The 9,015-nt window shown below is 35.2% G+C and overlaps 1 pseudogene across 1 annotated transcript; it reads left to right on the forward strand.

Moving 5' to 3' along the window:
- Positions 1-413: 413 nt before the first annotated feature.
- On the forward strand, positions 414-2,441 carry LOC120074147 (adenine/guanine permease AZG1 pseudogene; annotated as a pseudogene). The gene has a single exon (XR_016528643.1). The product of XR_016528643.1 is annotated as an adenine/guanine permease AZG1 pseudogene (transcript).
- The last annotated feature ends 6,574 nt before the right edge of the window (positions 2,442-9,015 follow it).

Consider the following 9,015-nt stretch of genomic DNA (forward strand, 5'->3'; position numbering starts at 1 on the left):
ATTTTAGAAGAATATTACATTAAAGATAGAGAATTAAATTTGCTATGATTTATTAAATAAGAATAGATGCTTAAATATTTTAGATGGGTTTAGAATATATTTTCAAGTGTTTAATTTAAAAAATAATTAATTTTGAAAGAAATCAGAGTGTTTAATAATTCATTGAAATAAATTTTTAACACGAAGTTTTTTTTGAAAAACATTTCTACACAGCCCTTTCTTCTATGCTCAATCGAAAAGTCAATTTATATCATAGAACTTTTTTACACATGTATAAGATTTTCTTTTCTTAAATACTATATATATTATTTGGAAATAATAATTTATATCATTAAAAAAAAAAAAGGAAAACCTTTTATGGCAGTTTGGTCTTTAAAGCTGAAAAGTACAATCAAACGTTACTACCATTCGTTTTCAATTCTTATTTGGAAATCATTAGCTATTTCATTGGGAGAGGAAAAAAAACCTCTGAACAACTTCAAACACCACACCCACTCTTCTAAGTTCTCCTCCCATGGCGGCGGAGACGGCGGCGGCTCTACCACCACCACCGACGCAACAGAATCCATCTCTCCCGACCCGGCTTAACTCTTTTGTCGCCACCACCCGCATTGGACAGCGATTCAAACTCGCCGAACGAAACACAACCTTCACAACGGAGCTCCGTGCTGGCACCGCCACTTTCCTCACCATGGCCTACATTCTCGCCGTGAACGCCAGCATCCTAACTGACTCCGGCGGCACATGCACTGTGTCCGACTGCACACCCCTCTGTTCCGACTCGACCATCCCACTCGCCACCTGCACCGGTCCGATTCACCACGTCGTCAAACCGGACAACTCGTGCAAATTCCGACCTGTGAACCCGGGTTACGCTGCCTGCCTTGAAACCACCCGGAAAGATCTAATCATCGCCACCGTCGCCTCCTCCCTAATCGGCAGTTTCGTAATGGGCGTTTTTGCAAATCTCCCTTTAGCCTTAGCGCCGGGAATGGGAATTAACGCTTATTTCGCTTACGCCGTCGTCGGGTTTCACGGCTCCGGTCAATTACCATACAGAAGCGCACTAACCGCCATTTTCATGGAGGGATTAATCTTCCTTCTGATCTCCGCCGTCGGATTACGAGCGAAAATCGCTAAATTAATTCCAAAACCGATCAGAATCGCTTCCTCGGCCGGAATCGGATTATTCCTCGCCTTCATCGGATTACAGAGCAATGAAGGAATTGGGCTCGTCGGATTCAGCGCCTCGACGCTCGTCACAATCGGAGCCTGCCCAAAAGATTCCCGGGCAGCGTTAGCTGCAGTTGTAACTGCCCCAAATGGAACGGTCAGTCTGGTCCCAAACGGCGCCGTTTCAGATCAGATTCTCTGCCTTAACAACCGAATGGAAAGCCCCACGTTCTGGCTCGGCGCGGTGGGATTCGTGATAATTGCGTATTGTTTGGTGAAAAACGTGAAAGGCGCGATGATTTACGGTGTCGTTTTTGTCACGGCCGTTTCTTGGTTTCGCAAAACGACCGTTACAGTGTTTCCCGACACGGCGGTCGGCGACGCGGCATTTGGGTATTTCAAGAAAGTCGTCGACGTACATTTGATTAAAACCACCGCCGGAGCTTTGAGTTTTGTGGATTTAGGAAAACCCCATTTCTGGGAAGCTCTGTTTACGTTTCTTTACGTCGACATTCTCGACACTACCGGAACTCTGTATTCCGTCGCCCGTTTCGCCGGATTCGTCGACGCAGCCGGGAATTTCGAGGGGCAATATTTCGCTTTCATGTCGGACGCTTTCGCCATTGTGGTTGGGTCTCTGCTCGGAACGTCGCCAGTGTCGGCATATATAGAATCATCAACGGGAATCAGGGAGGGGGGAAGAACAGGACTGACAGCAGTGACGGTGGCGGGATACTTTATGATGGCGTTTTGGTTTACGCCGCTTCTAGCGTCGATCCCGGCGTGGGCCGTGGGGCCGCCGTTGATTCTGGTGGGAGTTTTGATGGCGAAATCGATGGTGGAGATTGAATGGGGAGATATGAGAGAAGCAATTCCGGCATTTTTGACGATGATTTTGATGCCGTTGACATATTCGATTGCTTATGGATTGATCGGAGGGATTGGGACGTTCGTGGTGCTGCATCTTTGGGATTGGTGTGCCGTCGTTTTGAACAACCTCCGATCTGCTAAAAGTTCTTCATCTTCTTCTAACACAAGTAATGCTCCAAAGCACAACCAATTCCCCAATGGTAATTCCAGTGCTTCATCTAGTGGACGTCCAAAAATAGTTGAAGTTTGATTTTTTTTTCAAGGCTACAGAATTTTGTGAATAGTACATATGCTAGTTCATCTAATATTTTTTAGTTCAACGATTGTCGGGTATGAATATTGTTAACCCAGGGTGTTGGATCCAAGAAGTTGAAGTTGTGAGTACAATCGTGAACTTCGCCCACTAATTTGATAAGAAGAGTTCACCAATCCCACAACTAAAATATCATCATTTCTATATGCTTCATTAACACATTAAGTTGTTGTGAACCCACGATTTTACAATGTAACTCTTTTACTTCAAACACCCCTTTATTAGTCTTTGGGAGTAATATTAAAATAGTTAAAATTACTTTTACTATTTATGGTTAAAATCATTTTCAAATATGTAATCCCCTAAAATTATTTTTATGTTGGTACTATAACTTTCTTTTAAATACAATTTTTATAATTAAAATTGATTTGGAAGGATTAAATACATGTTTAACAAACAGATTAGGTTTTGAAATGGAATGTTAGGAACATTAACGAATGGAATAGGAACTAAACTTGTTTTTTTAGAATTATCTATGTCAATTGTATATTTATTTTTAAAATAGTTCATGGTCCTGATTTTTATTTTATTCCATAGAAAGAAGACCTATAATATTGTAAATCACGTAGGAAGGGACTTACAATATTGTAAAATAGAGGTAGATAATCATCATTTGTATCCAATCTAATGCTCTCTTTTTTTTTTTTAACATAGTAAAAATAAGATAAAATAAATCAATTTAAAATACTTTTGTCACATGACACATTTTGATTGAGTACATATATAGTGTATAAAAGATGGGTTGCACCCAATTTTTTTCTCATCTTTGTTGATGTGAATTCTTTTTTAAAAAGAGAATATATATATATATATATATATATATTAAACGACTTAAGTTTTATGACAGTGCCTTAAAAAGTCTAGGTTTTAGTCATAAATAATTCTAAAGATAGAGAAATAAATAATAAAAAAACTAAATATACATAAGACAGATATGAAATATGAGAATTTTAACATTTAACTTGAAGATAAAGAATAAATATTTTCATGTTAGGTTATTAAAAAAAATAACTAATATAGTAATTTTATTTGTAAGAAATGATGTAATAGTTTTGTTTCATTTCCTTACTTTCATGTGATGCATGAGGTTAGCAAACAAAAAGTTAGATGATAAAATATTGTAAATTGAATTTGCATCTTATATAATGGACCACATGAGATGGCATAATATATTTTAGGGTTACGAATGTATCTCTTGTTTTCAAATAGGTTTTCAAACATTTAACTTGAAGATAAAGAATAAATATTTTCATGTTAGTTTATTAAAAAAATAACTAATATAGTAATTTTATTTCAATCATATGCGTTTTACATGTTATATAAATATATGAGATATGAATAGAGTTGAATCATCAATCTTAATTCGTTAATGAGTAGATATTAATTACCATCGAACTACACTGATATTGGCATGCAATAAATAAACATATATATATATATATACATTATTCCTTCCAAACAAGGCATGTCTACGATCAGATTTTATCTGCTAAGGTTTTTGTACGTATGACTGTCTCAGGAGGATTTTTATGATTAATGACCCGCCTCTCACAAACTTATGATTTATCACCTTTTGCTTACATCATAATCCACTATCACATTTTTTAATGTATCACGTTAGGGATAAGCATGTGTATCATCCTAACGCAATGGAGCCATCCCTATCGCGATATCTTTTTTTAAAAAAAATGTAACAAACTTTGAGAAAATAGGAAAATACAACAAACATTTTATAACATATCGCGTTAGGGGTAACCACGTAGCTCGATGACCATCTATATGGAAATATTCATTTTTCTCGATCAAATAACTAACGGTGAGAAAAAAGGAAAACACAATGGAAAAATACAAATTGTGTTAAAAATGGTTATCTCGTTAGGGCTACAATACATATAGCCATCCCTAATGTTATATATTAAAAAGATGCGATAGTAAGTTATGATGTAAGCAAAAGGTTATATATCATAAGTTTGTAAGGGGCGAGTCATCAATCATAAACACCCTCCGCAGCCATGGTAGAAGAAACCATAAGGGTTTATTTAACACTTTTCCAAGATACAGCTCCTCCAGCCAATATAAAGATATAGCCTAAAGTGGATCGCAAAGTGTCTTGACATCTAACATAATCAGAATCAGAATACCCAATGATCTCCAAAACTTCTGATCTCCGATAAGTGAGCATATAGTCTTTTGTTCTCTGTAAATACCTCATAACCCGTTTGGCTGCTTTCCAATGATCCATCCCTGGGTTACTCAAATATTTGGCTAACACTCCAACTATGAACGCAATATATGGATGCATACATACTTGAGCATACATTAGACTTCCAATGGCCGATGCATAGGGAACCTTTTGCATCTCCTTAGTCTCGAGTGTGGTCTTGGGGCATTGGCCTAAATGAAATTTATCACCTTTAGTGATTGGAGTATCTCTTGGTCTACAATCTTTCATGCCAAATCTACTCAAGGTCTTTTCAATGTAGTTCTTTTGTGACAATCTTAAAATACCTTGAGAACGATTTCGCAATATTTCAATTCCTAATACAAAAGAAACATCACCGAGATCCTTCATCACAAGATTCCTTTTGAGAAATCTCTTAGTGTCTTGCAATAAACCTACATCATTACTAGCTATGAGTATGTCATCGACATATAACACCATAAAGATTGATTTACTCTACTGAACTTGTGACATACACAATCTTCCACTATATTCACCTTAAAACCAAAGGAGGTTATCACTTCATGAAATTTGTTATACCATTGATAAGAAGCTTGCTTGAGACCGTAGATGAATTTCTTCAATTTGCACACCATAGACTTTGAATTACCAAACACAAAGTTTTCTTATTGCACCATATAAATCGTCTCATCAATGTTCCCATTGAGAAACGCAGTTTTTACATCCATCTGGTGTTACTCTAAATCAAAGTGAATACCAGTACCATGATTACCCTAAAAGAGTCTTTCGATGAAACCGGAGAGAAAGTCTCTTTGTAATCGATGCCTTCTTTTTTAGTAAAACCCTTTGCAACAAGACGAGCCTTATATCTTTCGATATTTCCATGTATGAATCCCTTTTGATTTTAAATATCCATTTACAACCTATGGGTTTCACTCCTGATGGCAGTTCGACAAGTTCCCAAACGTCATTGTCTTTCGTGGATTTTATTTCCTCTTCCATAACATTTATCCACTTTTGAGAGTTAGAACTTTGTAAAGCTTATTGGAAGTTGATTGGATCATCTTCCATTACGCCCACATCATCCTGATGTTCTCGAAGAAACACAATAAAATCATCTGGAATTGCACTTCTTCTCTCTTTAATAGATCTTCTTAGTGGCACTTCTTGAGGTTGTTGAGTTTGAACTTCAGGTTCAACAATGAGGACTTCAATGTTGTTTTGTTCAATAATTGGTTCAATAATGAAGTCAGGAATTGGAGCCTGAACATCATTTATAACCACATGAGGAAAAGAAACCAATTTTTCTTCAAAGAAAACTTTCCTTATATTTTCTTCCCCCCAAACTCAACATCCTCAAGGAATCTAGCATTTTCTGTCTCAAACAATGATCTAAAAGTGGGATCATAAAACTTGAAACCCCGAGAGTGCTCAAAATACCCAACAAAATAGCAGCTAATAGTTCTTGAGTTCAATTTTCTTTCATTAGGCCTATAAGACCTAGCCTCAACTGGACAACACCAGATGTGAAGATGTCTAATACTAGGCTTCTTTCCTGTCCACAGCTCATAAGGGATTTTGGCTACTGTTTTACTAGGTACTCTATTAAGATATGCTGTAGTCTTTAGTGCCTCACCCCAAAGGGATTCTGGTAGAGAAGAATGACTAATCATACTTCTTAGCATATCTTTAAGTGTTCTATTTCCTCTCTCTGCTACACCATTCATGCTGGGTTTACCTAGCATAGTGTATTGTGGGACGATTCCACATTCCTCTAGGTATTTGGTAAAGGGCCCTGAACGTTGTTCACCTGATCCATCATATCTACCGTATTATTCACCACCACGATTAGATTTGACAGCTTTAATTTTCTTTCCAAGTTGAAGTTCAACTTTAGCTTTGAAAAACTTGAGAACTTCCAAGGATTGAGACTTCTCATGAATTAAGTATAGGCACCCATATCTTGAATAGTCATCTATGAACTTAATAAAATATTGTTGTCAATTCCAAGAAGCCATAGGGAATGGACCATAAATGTCTGTATGTATTAGTTCTAAGACATCTGAGCATCTGTTGACACCTAATTTTCTTATGTTTGTCTGCTTTTCCTTAATATATTCCACACAAACATTGAAGTTACTTAAATCAAGGGAATCAAGAATTCCATCTAACACAAGTCTCTGAATTCTCTGTTTAGATATGTGACCTAGTGCCATAACATAGTGGAATTCTCATTTAATTTACGCTTTATACCACATGAATTAGATAACAAGATCTTGTTAAATGAAGCAAAAGAATCAAGCATATATAGACTATCAATTAAAGAATCGGTACCAATAAGCTTAGAATCTTGAAAAAGACTAACTTTATTATTTCCAAAAGAACAAGAAAAACCAAATTTGTCCAAACTGGAAATAGAAACTAAATTCCGTCTAAATGATAGTACAACAAAAGTCTCATTAAGATCCAAATAACATCTAGTTTTTAAAAGTAATCTAAAATTTTCAATAGCTTCAATTGGAACTGCTTTGTCATCGCCTACATAGATGAATCTTTTAGCATCACATGGCGGCCAACTCCACAGGCAACCCTGCATTGATATACTTATGTGAGTAGTAGCACCAGAATCTACCCACCAAGTATCTGTAGGAACAGAAGCTAAATTAAATTCAGAACAAACCAAAGTAAAAAGTTTACCCTTCTTTACACGCCACTTGGCATACTTGGGACAATCTTTCTTGAAGTGATATTTTCTTTTACAGGAAAAACAAGGATTTTCAGTAGCTTTTTCTTGTTTTTATTATGCTGAGATATCCTTTCAGCATCCACAAATTTCCTTTTCTTCTTATCACGAGAGTCTGTTGCCAAATGGGCACTTTTTGTCCTTTCTCTCTTAATTCTATCTTCTTCTTGTACACATTGTGAGATAAGCTCATTAATACTCCATTTATCCTTCTAAGTATTATAGCTTACCTTAAACTGAGTGAATTGTGCAAGAAGAGAGATAAGTACCATATGCACAAGTAAATTTTCATTTATCTCGATATCAAGTGTATTTAATTTACCTGCGAGATTGGACATTTCCATAATGTACTCCCTTATATTTCCATTGTCCTTATACCTCATAGAAGTTAAAGAAATCAAAAGACTAATTAATTCCCCTTTTTCATTTTTAGCAAAATATTTCTCAATTTGAGCGAGGAACTTATTGACATTTTCACTTTCCGTGATAGAGCCCCAAAAAGACTCCGGAATGGAGTGCCTAATGATTATCAGACACATGCGATTTCACTATTCCTACTTATCTATATTAGTCGTATTTGGTTGTTCCTCAGTAGAAGTAGGTTTATCGGTCCTTAATGCAAGGTCCAAATCCATACACCGAGAAGTATCTCTAGGCTTTCCTTCCAAATCTTGAAGTTCGATCCATTCAACTTAGGGATTGAACACAAATTTTCATATATTTAGTAAGATCAACTGTAAATGGTACTCTCAACGTAGTAATTAAGTACTAACAATTAACTCTGTAAAAAATAGCATTTTTTTGGACCGACTATTTTTCACATGAGCAATCCTTATAAATGTCACATACTCATTACCACATGCATACCTAAATTTGGCCAAATAATTATCTTCCTTTGGGCCGATAATTATCTGCATAAATTCATGAATATGCACATCTTATATTTTAGAATTAAATTAATCTAGATAACAGAGGCTACTTTGGTAACATATTATTTTGACCAATTCAATCAAAAATATAAGACACAATAATATAATAATATTATTGTATAAAAATAAAAGAGGAAGAACACCAAATAGTCTTGACCAATATTCACTTAATAATTGTATACACATAATACAATTAAAGCGGCATAAACATGTGAATATCGCCAAATATCATCAATCAAATTTAAATTTAAATTCACCAAATATCAATCAAATTTAAATTTAGTCCACAACATGATCAATAAATCTTGAATCAACAACATGATTAATCACATTTAACTTAAATTGACAATATTTTCACCCAAGTTAAAACCAAATTCACAAAATTATCAATTAAAAATCTTGATTTTAAATTCACTAAATTATCAATAATTAAAATCAAGAATCATCGGCAAGATCAAAGAATAACCGCCGGTAAAATCAAATAGATTTATTCCCAATAGATGTTGGATTGGAAAAATTGGATCAATTAATTATTAACAAAATTGATTAATCAGTTCTTTGGACTTGAGTCTACCACACTCATCGATTAAAAGAAAAAAAAAAACTGTGTAAGAACACAAACTGCCTACCCAAGAACTTGCACAACTTGCGAAAAACATTAAAAAAATTTGAAATAAAAATTGTGTTCTTGCCAATTTTCAATCACATTAAAATGCTAAAGAACACAAATCAGATTGTAAAAAAACACAAATCCACATGAAAAAAATATGAACATTCATAAAATTGTATTCAACCTTTTTTTTTT

This window comes from Benincasa hispida, chromosome 3 (assembly GCF_027475165.1).
Source record: "Benincasa hispida cultivar pf3 chromosome 3, pf3_genome.v1.1, whole genome shotgun sequence".
Lineage (NCBI taxonomy): Eukaryota > Viridiplantae > Streptophyta > Magnoliopsida > Cucurbitales > Cucurbitaceae > Benincasa > Benincasa hispida.